The 13,754-nt window shown below is 36.7% G+C and overlaps 1 protein-coding gene across 1 annotated transcript in view; it reads right to left on the reverse strand.

The window, feature by feature from the left end:
* ulk4 (unc-51 like kinase 4) overlaps positions 1-13,754 on the reverse strand; it is a 174,446-nt gene that overhangs the window by 108,216 nt on the left and 52,476 nt on the right. The gene's annotated exons all lie outside the window — the stretch shown is intronic.

The following is a 13,754-nucleotide window of genomic DNA, read 5'->3' on the forward strand; positions in this document are numbered from 1 at the left end:
TGAATTAAAGATGAATGAATGTGACCTGATACAAACATGCAAACTGACACATTGAGCATCAAAATGATAAATGAGGTTAGGGTTTGTAAAACAATTTTATTAAAGGTTCTTTCAGATTTCATTATAATGAGAACTGCTTTAGATTACACATTACATGTACAAAACCTGGACCAGAAGGAAATTCATGTTGTTTATATGTTGCAATGCTTTAACTATTAATGCAATGTGACCGCCATGTATATTAGCTGACTTTTTTATTTTTAAACGTTTTTTATTTATTTTTGTATCGGTCTTTCTGGTCCTGCAATGTGTTGTTCCTAATGAAAAGCCACTCAGATGTCAGAAAAAGCTAGAAAAAGCAGTTTTTCATGTTGTATTATTTTTAGAGATGCACCACTATTACATTTTTTCACCGATACGAATAGGCAATCATTTATACTGATATCTGCAGATACCGATGCCAATACCGATAGTTTGGTGGTTATATTAACTTGCATTAACTAAATTCTGAAGATTAAATTATGCATTCATATATATTAAACATTAAGCTAGTGATGTTTCTTTACATTTTCTATACACAGAGCTCAAAAGTATTGCATTTTCTTTTTCGTATTGAAAGGATATATCGACCATGACTATCTACTGTTTTTAAACTATCTACCAATAGACGACAGTGTAAAAAAAATATTGAATGATACTGATATTTGGCCGATATATCGGTGCATCTTTAAAGGGACACCAGGCAAGTCTGAGTATTATTTCTCTATGAGCTCCCCCTAGTGCAACCCAGTTTATCAGCTTATTTCCAATCCAGTTATGCCTATCTAAGTTAGGTAAGCAATATTTCCTTTCCAACTGATTTTTTGTTTTATTGTGTTGTCATGCATAATTTTTACCATGAACGGCGATATGAAAGAGGCAAACTACTGCTTTCCTGTTTTGTTTTTTATTGGGAGAGTGGGCATGAGAATAATATAATTATAAATAAATAAATATAGACAAGCAAAGGGAAAGCGTCATTCGTCCAGATGAACTTATAGACCTTACTAATATAACTTTAGACCAGTAATTCTCAAAGTGTGGTCCGCGGACCACTAGTGGTCCGCCAAACCCCCCCAGTGGTCCGCCAAAAGATGACCTAAACTAGGCAAGTGTTTATACAATCATCACTTATTTACCGGTATGTAGATTTTTAATGCACTTGTGAAACTGTGATATCAGTTCTTGCCTTTCTGTTTTAATAACGTAAAAATGGATCGGTTGGCTAAACCACAGATGAGTCAAAATAAAAGATCAAGCGTCATCTGAAAGCAGCTAAAATCCACAGATCTATTAGTTTTGAAATGTAATAGTTTTTGTTCATGTGTAAAATCCCTGTAATTTCAGTGATTTTGGACATTAAGGGGAACATTTTTTTTCAGTATTTTATTGTTACCATAGTTACAACCGTAGACTTCATATACCCACCACCTCAGTTTTAAACTAATTGCTTTTCGAATGACATTAAGTGGGACCTAGGCTGTTATAGTATGTTTAATTGCATTTTTTCAAATGTGCAGTTTGTTGTTCATATTAAGCTGCAACTCATTTCACATTTACTTTTTCAAATGAAATAAAATTCATATAATAATTTCTGAACATAGCATTGCATTTGTGTTTAAAAAATTAGTTTTTGACTTGAAACAGTTGCATATTAAACTTAAACTTAGCTTATCCTTCCTATTTTGTTGTTTTTGGGGGGAAGTGTTAGAGTGGGATTCTGTTAGGTGGTCCTCAGAAAAAAATTGGAAGATAAAGTGGTCCTTGGGCTGAAAAAGTTTGAGAAACACTGCTTTAGACAAATATTATCCTTCTACGTCTATCTATCTATATACGTGCCATTCTTCCTGGACGCAACCTGGCCAGGATTTCGGTGCATCTTCCGGAAGTCGTATTTGTTGAACTTCAGTTAAAAACCTATGACGGATGCGGTCGACAAATATAACTTTCGGAAGTCGCGCCTAAAATCCTGGCCAGGACGTGTCTGGGAAGAATGGCACGTTTGGTCACCCTAATATATATATATATATATATATATATATATATATATATATATATATATATATATTTATTAACATAAAACGCTGCCTTGTATCCCTTTAATTATTTTTGCATTTGGTATATCATTGTTTTTTACAATAAGGCAGACAAGCAAAAAAGTCGATTTATTAAAAAATAGCCTATTCGACTACAAAATAGCCTACTCTTAAGTAACTGATTATTGGCCAATATATTGGTGCATTTCTAATTATTTTTGTGTATCATTGTTTTATCAAAGAGATAGATGAGCAAAATATCCAGACCTACATTTTTATTGATCAAATAATAGTCTATTATTTGAACAAATGTCTTGTGGATATTTCTAAACGTTCGTTTAGTGTCACCGATTTTCTGCATCTCTCTCAATTACTTTAATTACATTTGTGTTAAATCGGCCTCACATTGACCACATTGTTTTCTCAATATCAGAATTAACCATTAAAAAACATTTAGATCAACCACTGTTACCACCATTACTTTTGCTCATTACAATGAACACATTCCCTACAAAAATAGCCTTGGAGAGAAAAATAACACCACAAAGTAGAGTTTCAGATCTTCTAAAGGTGATGCGAGTGACATTTGCCTGTGCAAAATCTTCCAGTGTTATGCTTGGGGTGTTGTGGCTGGTTGTTCATTTGCCCAAATCAAATCATTCCCAGTCTATCCTACTTTAGTCTCAGGTTACAGTATGGCTCAGGTCTTCTTCCATCAATGCAAGATTAGGGGGGTTACTTTCTGGGTTAGGTTCAATTGCTTAGAGAAGAACAACACCTATTTTTAACAAGGCACATTATTTGAAAGATTATTCTAATACAGTGGTTTTCAAACTGGGGGCCGCGAGATGGTGCTAGGGGGGCCCCAGTTTTATGACATTTTATGAAATACATTAATTTATCATGAATTCTGTGTAATTAAACCTAAAAAAATAAGGCTACTAACCATAAGCACTACTTCTTTTTTTTAGAGTTTTAGAGTTTTAGAACAGTTTTTGTCACAAATTTTCTTTGGGGGGCTGCGAAGGAATGCATCGCTTACAAGGGGGGCCACACGCTGAAAAAGTTTGGGAACCACTAAATAATGGACTCATACTGCTTAAAATATCCCGACAAACGCAGACAAACTGCGCTGTGCTCATTAAACTAATCGCAGGACCAAAGATCATTCAATGACTATTCTTGCACTAAAAAAATCCTGCTCTGCAAACAGAACAGCCACGTCTATAATAATAGCTTGTCAAGAACAGCCTCTCCTCATCTCAATGAGAGAAATGAGCTTGTGAGAGGGTGAGATGCACAGCACCGGCAGTGACAGCTCATCTCTGCCCCCGAGCCCATGCTAATTAACAAACACTGTTAATTAACTTGTTTGCAACCAGCACCGCACACTTCTATACAATCAATGCCTGAACATCTCCCAGCGAACGAGCCGGTTCCTCCCTGCCTCTCACCACACACGCATACCGACACTCACACACACAAACAAACCCGCACGTATTTCTGCTGAGGCGCGTCTCTCAAATTAGACACGGATGAAAAAGCAAACAGTGAGAAAATTGCATGGAGCCCAGCAGTGTGGGAAGGAAATGCACCCAGCAATTATACCACAGGCTGAAAGTTAAGTTTGAACAGAAGACTAGAGAGAACACACTGGATTAAACTCCAATGAGAATGCAATCGACTACTTAACTAGCACGCTCGGTAAAAAAAGAACTGGGACTGAGAAGCAAACAACAGGTATTAAACCTGCACTGACTGAACAAATAAAAGCGCAAACTACAGTCAGCATTAAAATCATTTAAGTTTGCTTGTTTAGATGCCCAGAGCCCCTGAATGCAACATTTAATCTTGACTTTGAATTAGTTGCTAAGTGACTCTACAGTACTCTGTTGAATGGTAATTGGCACGGAAATCAACACAAAGATGTTTTCTGCTCAGGGATATTCCTGGTAAATCTCTTTTGAGACTCGTCGATACAGAAAATGTCAACTAAACTAAAAGCTTTAAATCCCTTTGAGTCCAGTTAAAGTGTGTGACTGAGACTAAAAACTAAAGCTGTGCTTCTCCAATATTCAATAGGTGAATTCATTTTTATTATTCTTGCAAAAATGCATAAACAACCATACATTTTTAGCATTTTATTTTCTTAAGGGTGCACTGTGTAACTTTTAGTAGGATCTCTTGACAGAAATGCAACATGATATACACAACTATATTATCAGTGGTGTATAAAGACAATGATAATGAACAAGATAATGAACTGAAATGTTTTTATTAGCTTAAAATTAGCCATTTATACACCTCGGGTCCTTGTCCATGGAAGTCATCATTTCGCACCGCCATGTTTCTACAGCTTCTCTATGCGTTTTCAAAAGGTAAGGGTGAGCTGTGGACTGAGCCATTGGTTGCAAAACCCCTAGATGCCGCAAACAATCTACACACTGGACTTTTTTTACTTACAGCGTGCATCTCCCCAGACTGTAAACGTAGCTCGGGCGCACAAAAAAAGAAAAAAAAGATGTGGCGGAACAGATAACAGTGAACTGAGTCGAACATCAGCCGTGTCACTGGCTTGTTCGACTTAATGCGGTGCCACAGTCGGATGACGTCAAAGTACCAGGAGAGCTCTTCAAGAAATCTTACCGCTCTCGCGGTACTTTGACGTCATCTCTCTGTCAGTTCTTGCAGCACAACATGAAGTCAAAAACACACAAATAGTCACACAGAGATCATTGAATTCGTTATTTAATTGGCTACATGTTTTGTTTATCAATATTTTTCATGAAGTCATTGGCTGATGGAGGAACGAGTGAGCGATTGGCTACATCCCTAAAGGACGTCATGTTTTTGACGACGATGTTTGGATTATCTATTATACTACCGCCCTATTTTAAATACAAACTTTGAAGGCGGGTTCATGTGTTTACCGGAACGTAAAGTGTAATCTCATATACAGTGTTATGACGTAAATAGTCCTCAGATTGTATATTATATTCTATTACCAGATGTTCATGCGAAATCTGATGTAAACAATAGACTATATATCTATATTTCATGGATTATACGCATTTGTGGACAAAAATGGTCATTGGATGATTCACACATCTGAAACAGACTGAATTCGACTTGTGATCAACACAAAGGTAAAAAGTTTTTGCATGTTGTCATCAGGCCTTCTGTCACAAAATCCTACATATGATGCTAGAAAATCTGTATCTCAAAACAGCTTTACTGGGGTATGGCTTAGTTAAATGAGATGTAAATGAGCCCTATGGTCTCTCCCGGCAGGAGAAAAGTGTAACTTTCAGTCTCTATTTTCTCGGCTTTGAGTTGCTACATTTACCACAACTTCTCCACATCTTATCAGATTTCCATGTGTTAAACATCGTTGGAAAGCTTAGAAACTGCACTTTCAGAATCGGGGAATAACTCAAAATGCCCCAGATCCGACTTCTGTTTCCATGACTGGTCACATTTTTGAATTTGAAAATATTTGTACAATATATTTCAAAATATATTTCAGCACATATATTTATGGAGCATTTTTTGCATATTTTAAAATATATTTAAAATTATACTTTAAAATATATATATTTTTTGCCGTATGGGTCTGTATATTTTATAAACAGAGCATTAATTATCACATCTGAACGGTCAACTTATCTCTTTTATAAACACAATGACATGCCAAGTCAAATCAGAAGAAAGAGAAATCAAGTGAAGAAATTCAACTGATTGCTGTGAATGTCATCTGTGCTGTAATTTGGCACGTCCCTCTAGTTCTCATTTTCTAGTCAGCCAAGACGTTTTTCCAGGGTCAAGCAGAATTGAGCTTTACCCTAATTTACAGCGCCTTTAATGCAAAGCTCATCTCTTAGAATCTATGGAGCAATTTGAGGAGAGAGCATTTTCAGGTGTGTAATTCATTTGATTGAGCCTCAAGTTCAAAGGAATAATTCTTACACTTTTTTCAGTGTTAATAAAAAGGGAGGGGATTTGACTGCAGAGCCCAGGCTGTGCAAAGCGCTAATAGACAGCAATTTTCTGTTTCAACAATCGAACAAAATATAAGTCCAAATGGAATGTTAGCAGCAGACGGTTGTATATGGCCTTAGTAACAAAGCTTACCAAACCTTAGTCTTTGGAAGGACTCTTAAAACTAACGTGTTGACATTTGGTTAGATCAGTAGTCTCACAATGTAAAAAAAGTTGGTTTAATTAAAATGTAAGTTACCTGGTTGCCTTAAAATTATGGGTTATATGCATATTATGCAGCAGGGCACTACGTAATATCATTGCGCCTCCTGCAGCCATGTTATGGCGGCAAAGTCCTTGATTATTACGCCAGAAGCCATATCTGCCTAGAAAATCGCAACTTTTAATTTTCCATCTGTCTTAGTACACGATTTAACTACAGAAAAGTCAAGTTTTAAATAGAAAAAATATTGAATGTCTTTGGTTAATGTTTAGGTGCGATGCTAATGGTCTAATCAGATTCAATGGATTGTGCTAAGCTATGCTAAAAGTGGGACCGCCAGACCCGGAGGTCAACTGAATGGATTCCAAAACGGCAAGAATCAAGTGTTTAACTCTAGGGGAGCTGGAAAATTAGCATATTTTCAAAAACAGTGGAGTGCCCCTCGCCATCATTAAAAAAAAGTTCCAGCCAGCCCAAGCATCTTTTATGATTTTCAGAAAAGTTTAATGCCTTCAAGAAAATGTTAATCTTTTAATATATATAAACATACATTATATCAATTTAAAGAACAGACCCTCTGCTTCATCCTATCTTTATTTGTTCTCTTTTTATCACCTCTCAAATATTGGTAGGTTTCTTAAAAAATATCAAATAAAAACCTGAGATAATTGCATTTTGTAAAGGACTTTTGTTAGAGATCAGATTTAATGCAACGATCAAAACATACACAACATTTTAAAACTGTAGATGCTTTAGTGTTTTAGTTGGGTAAGAGCACTACCTAGTGGATAATAGCTGAATTATGGATTGCCGTAAAAACTCGTCATTGGCAGGGAAAGAATAAAAAATATTAGTTGACAACAATTTAACATTTTTTTAATGAGTCAACTAATATTTTTAAGTTCAATTAACTCAAAATTTTAGCCAAACAGGTAACTTACTTTTTTAAAAGTGAGAATTGTTTTTAACAGTGATAAGTCATGTCCACGTACTGCTGGCTGAATGTCTGATGCATATTGCACTCTCAACTGAAATCACTTTAAACTCAGATTTAAAGTCCTCCTCTGATTGGTTAAATTCTACCAGATGTCTATGGGATGTACTGTATGTGTTGCATTCTTGAAACAACACAGAGCCATCTGATCAACAAAGAAAGCTGATGTGTTTACATTAACGACAACGAGAATTTATCATGATTCATATGTCTTAAAAATATGCACTACATAAACTCACAAACACGTAAACTTCTGAAATGATTGTGAATGCACACTGGTCTCTTACTGTGGGACATTTCCTCACCTCTAAACATGACATGTCACAAAACCAAACATGACTGGGTGCTTTACCTATCAGCCACATGGCCTCTTGGGTGGCCCTTGGCCATACAAAGCAGTCATGGTTCCCTGACCTTCCGCTGTCAGTTTGAAGGTCTGGCTACGCGAGAATATATCACCCCTTCCCAACAGCCTATATTTTATACCACACCTATGAACCATGATTTATTACTTGAATAGCCTGTGTCCTTTTTGAAGGACAAAAATGCATACATATCCCTGTGGACAAATGAGTCATCAACAGACTACTATCAATTGAGCTCCAGTAACATATTAAGATTGTTGTGTGTTCAATGTAATTGCATTGTGAAATTTCATATTCATTTTTCCATTTTACTTATTGGTCCTAGTCAGAATAGTAATGGACGAAGCTAAAGAGTTTACCGTATCAAAGTGAGTACATTGCAGTGATGTTAGGCACAGTTTTATTGTTATAAATTGCAATTGCTATCACAAGACTTTGCAGCTTTTAGGTTGACAGTAATAAATGTTTGCCTTGATTTAAAAGTAAACCGCTCCATCACATATTTCACACATCTCATATGTCCAATTTTATGTTTTAGGTGACAAGCAAGCCACAACTCCTCATCACAATAGCCTGGTGGTTTCTGACAAGAGCACCTTTATTTTCGAGCACTCCCCCGCTGACTGCGAGGACAGGGTTCGATAATGACAACCTTGGTATTTACAAGTGCACGGATGCCTCTGCGCTCCATTGCTGCCAGATTGGATTAGCCCGTCATAAATTCCCCCCTTCCAAAAGGCTATCGTTTTCACTCTCTCAGAAGGGATTGTTGTCGGATGTCAGGGACGCTCTGGTGAGGAAGCACGTGAAAGAAAATGAAAACCCGGAGACATGAGTGTGATTTACAAAACCGTTTCTTCTGAGATGTTAGGATCAAGAAGCCCTTATTGAGTCGGACACGGCGAGCTGGCCACTACATTACCTGAGGAAGAATCGAAATGAGGAAAGGGAACGGTGACTTCCATAATAAATTTCATTTACTGGGTGCCAGGACTGCTGTGCACACGGGTCTTCATGCATGGGGTTATAATTGGAAGCCTATGGGAGATCGTTTTTTGACTGAATGACTGGGAACAACAGAAGTGACAGGGTAACATTTTATCCTTTAGTGGTATTTTGTTATCCTGGCACTGCGAACTGTAAAGCCGTGATTCGTGAACCTGCTATAATGGAGCCACAGAATGAGGTCATATTTTAGGTCTTTGTCTGCTCTGCGATAACATTTTCAAATTATCATTCAATTATCAAGTCCTTGAATATATGAATTAGGCATGTCAGTGCAGAAAGAGGTGTCAAATGAGCTCCGATGAGGGTCTATAAGACAGATGATAGTTCAGCAGATTTTCTGATAAGAATGAAGAACTATAAGGACCAAATATATGAGAATAGCCCCACCTTAACCAGGGTTACTCAAATTAACTATATCATAAGCTAAACAACAAAACCCCTCTCATAGGCCCAGTGGCATACTTTCACATAAAATATACTTTAGGTATTATCTGATAAACTAAGAGGTGTGGATTAAGGGTGTTTATAATCTCTAGCCTGTCTCTAGCCTATAGGAATGTATCAAAGGTCTATTTATCTCCACATATATCATAAATATAAATTAGCAGGAAAACTTGCTGAAGAGAAAATGTAGGTGACAGGCAGGGTTGTGTAAGGTTTTGCAGTATGCAACATTATACATTTCCTACTATTTATATATTTGCATATTATAGACAAGAGTATTTGAAGAGTTTGGTTTTGCCAAAGTCAGTATTGTATCAGGTCAGTATTTAAAGCAACACTAAAGAGTTATTGCTCCTTGCTCCCCCTACAGGTTAGGATGCAAAGCGAATGTGAAAGTGCCATTCACCCTGTTTTGAGTGGATGAACCACCGAAACTTTTTTGGAAACGTTATTTTAAGGTAAAAAAAAACTCTTTGGTGTTGCTTTAAAAGAAAATTCTTAATTTTAGGCAAAATCCGATATCAGCCATGTTATTCTGGCATCTTTTCTCCCTTTTTCCCAAAACGAAATAAACGCCAGTCCTCCTTTCTGCAGAATGCAATAAATCCGTTCAACAAATGACAGCGCACCATTCCACGCATTGTAAATAAACAATGGTGGCGCGTTGAATACACACAGAATCCTAGTTTTCCTCATCTACTTTGTACTTCATGATCAACAAACAAACAAAAACAAAATAATACTTGATTAATTGATGGCATTAATAAACCTGATGTGGTTTTCTGTGATGGGAAAGAAAAGTAAGCCATCAACATCTAATAATTTACGTGAGAGGCACTCGGGAGAGGGAAACATGCCGGCTGTTGCTTGTTCTCCCGACAACATCAAGCTTCTGTCATGCTAACACATTGACCCCAGGGGATCTTATGAAAATTATTTTACGGAAAGCCAACGAAAATCGAGCAGGACCCAAACATTTTTACAGCTGATCACTGTAAAAAAAAAGTTAAGCGATGACGTCCCAAGTATAACCGCAGCAATGACTGTGTTCTTAATATGACAAAGTAAGTGTTTTGATTAATGCTATTAATGTAAAAAAATAAATAATCAGTGTATACCACTAGTCAACAAAATGAATATAACATGGCAAAGATGAATGCACATTTATATATTGATTCAATAGATTTATAGCATTTTGTGAAAAAACGAATCAGTTTTTATAAAAATCTTTGAAAATCAAGTTATGGATTTTAATTTTTTATGTTTATTATAACCTAATTATAACCTAAAGATGCTATGTGAAAGTTTGTAAAAAATAGTGGTTTTCATATTGGTATAGAAAACACACTTTTACCAAAATTAGTCAAAATAGATTTGTTGCATTTTGGAACCTAACTCTTCATTTAACTGAAATGAATGTCTCATATAGAAAAAATAAATCCTCACATAACTTAACATAACAGCATAATGACATGAATAATCACATGGAAGCAGGATTGAAATGTAAATTGTATTATTATTACTGAAAAAACAGCAATATTACTGAAATAAACTCTGAGGTAAATGCACCAAACTTGCTGTTAACCGCAATAACAATAAGTCTAAATAAGCTCAATAACAGTGAAAAAAACCTACTATCTTTCAAAACTTTATATGAAAAACATTATATTTAAAGGAACTGTATTCTTACAATTATTTAAAGATGCAGTCATTATTCTATATTTTACTCCCGTTTACTGAGCATGTTCGTCTCTGGTCTCGCTCTGTTATACTGTATAGCGCTGATTGACATGTGAGCTTCCCCGTCTTTCAAACAGATATCATTCTGTATAGTTATAGTATGTGTGTGTGTAAACTGCAAAAAATTATAAACAAAAAAAAAATCTTAGTATTTTTGTCTTGTTTTCAGTAAAAATATAGAAAAATTCTTAAATTAAGATGCTTTTTCTTGATGACATTTCGCAAGGCCTCTAAAAAAAGAAACTTCTTATCTCAACCTTCAAAATTAAAAACACCAGTGAAGCTTTCAGCAGACTCAAACCCCTCCTTCATCAGAAACCCCCAGAGAACCAATCCTAGAACAGAGATGTCTCTCCTCACTGCCGTCTCATTGAGTTAAAAACATCCCCTTATCAGTGTGTGAGGACAACTCCACGTGTCTGCTCGGACCAGAAAGAGGCTCGGCACAACGTGTCCGGTCTGACACGTCTGAGGCAGGCGGCAGCAGCAGCGCTCATCTGACAGGGCTGCATGCGGCAGATGCTGCACAGCTAATTAGAAAAGTGTTTATGAGAAAAGCGAGGAAGCGCTTTCTCTGTGGGAGATGGAATGCCGGGTCACTTCTGACACACTTCATCAGTACAACACTGCCTGGAGTTGGAGAAACATGGAGGAAATGAAAAAGAGATGAGGAGAGAGAGAGGGATCACATCTCGTTCCTTGGGTTTACTGTAGCGGAATAGCGGGTGGTGATGACAGACGTCCTAAGTTCGTAAGACAGCAATGAGGCCAATTATGAGCTTCAGTTTTTCAAGACTGGGTTCAAATGGAATATAGATGAATTAGAGGAACATGATTAAAGAAAATGACCAGTTGTATTCTGAAGGGTGCAAAAGGAATAATGAGAGTTTTCAAGATCTACAGTCGTCAATTATGGGAAATGGAAGCGTTTTAAATGAGTGGCCTGTTTTTGCTATCAGTTTAACCTCATTAAAGAAAGCTGGATACACTTCCACCAGCCATAAGATAATATTTCTATTTGTGGAGTAAATACGCATTACTATATTACTAAATACTATCCCTTAAATGTGCAATGTGTAACTTTTAGAAGGATCTCTTGACAACAATGCAATATAACAGACATAACTATATTATCAGTGGTGTATAAAGACCTTACATAATGAACTGTATTGTTTTTATTACCTTAGATGAGCCATTTTTATCTACATACACTGCAGGTCCCTTTACATGGATGTCGGCGTCATGTTTCTACACTGTAAAAAAAACTCTGCTGCCTTAAAATTTTTTGTTAAATCAACTCAGATTTACAAGTCATGCCAACAAAAATTAGTTGTCACAACTTATAAAATATAGTTGAGAAAAGTCAACTTAAATTTATTAGTTATAACAACTCACCTGTAGTTAAAACAACTCATCATAACACAGTCTCACCCCATTTCGTCAATATTTGATGACACTTGACCATTCGTCAATATGTGACGCGGAGGGTATACCTTTCGCATAATTTTTTGACGAACTGGGGACTTCAATACTATTACGTCCGTTACATTCTCTTCTCCTATTTTCTTACCAATTTCGCGTCGGTTTAGGGTTAGATTACGCAAAATTAAACCGTGTACGCGAAATTAAACAGTGTACGCGAAATTAAACAGTTGTCACCTGGCGTTGGGGTTAGAGTTAGGTTTGGGTAGGGATGTCATTATGTAAATCTAACCCTAAACCGACGCGAAATTGGTAAGAAAATAGGAGAAGAGAATGCAACGGACGTAATAGTATTGAAGTCCCCAGTTCGTCAAAAAATGACGCGAAAGGTATACCCTCCGCGTCACATATTGACGAATGGTCAAGTGTCGTCAAATATTGACGAAATGGGGTGAGACTGGGTTGCTCATCTCTAGTCAAGATAAATAATAGTAAGTTGAAATGACTTGTAAATCTGAGTTGATTCAACAAAGAATTTTCAAGTATTTTTTACAGTTTACAGTAGCCCTTAAAGGAATAGTCTACTCATTTTCAATATTAAAATATATTATTACCTTAACTAAGAAGAGTTGATACATCCCTCTATCATCTTAGTGCGTGCACGTAAGCGCTGGAGCATTTAGCTTAGCCCCATTCATTCAATGGTACCACTCAGAGATAAAGTTAGAAGTGACCAAACACATCAACGTTTTTCCTATTTAAGACGAGTAGTTATACGAGCAAGTTTGGTGGTACAAAATAAAACGTAGCGCTTTTCAAAGCGGATTTAAAAGAGGAACTATATTGTATGGCGGAACAGCACTTTTGGGAGTATATTGAAAATGAGTAAACTATTCCTTTAAGTGTGTTAAAAATCGAAATCGCTCGTAAGTCACAGCCTCGAATTTCGAATAAAAAATTTTAATCGTCGATGCTGCCACACCCCCATGTCACGTCCGGTCGGCTAGCCAAGCGAAAAAAAACACATGTTGAGTGCTGCAAGTCAACCTCCTTTAACTTCGCTAGCTACAGCCAGTTAAAAGATAGCATGGCAGAAGCAGGAGATACCACGCGAGCTGCTCTTTACATGGGAAACAAAAAACAGCAAACAACAATTCATACATTATCAGATATTCACACAACATTACCTTATCCAAAAACCACGTGATCAGTCCAGATGATTAATATCCACAAAGGGCAGATTGTCTCTTTTTTCATCTACCACAGTGGCCATTTCTAAAGCAGGCTGCTTTTCAAAAAGTTTTGCTTTTGCGTTGTCTTTCTCCGTTTGTGCAAAAAGAGAGATGTTTATGGTCAGGGTCAGAGGCCATCAGCGAAGGTCTGTCCGGATGTGCGCGAGGGGTTAAAACAGGGGTAAAAGTTTGGCCCGCATCATATTTACATTTTTTTAATCTGGCACTCGAAGAAGAGTAGTTGAAGACCCCTGCACTACACGGACAAACTAC

Source organism: Paramisgurnus dabryanus, chromosome 13 (genome assembly GCF_030506205.2).
Source record: "Paramisgurnus dabryanus chromosome 13, PD_genome_1.1, whole genome shotgun sequence".
Lineage (NCBI taxonomy): Eukaryota > Metazoa > Chordata > Actinopteri > Cypriniformes > Cobitidae > Paramisgurnus > Paramisgurnus dabryanus.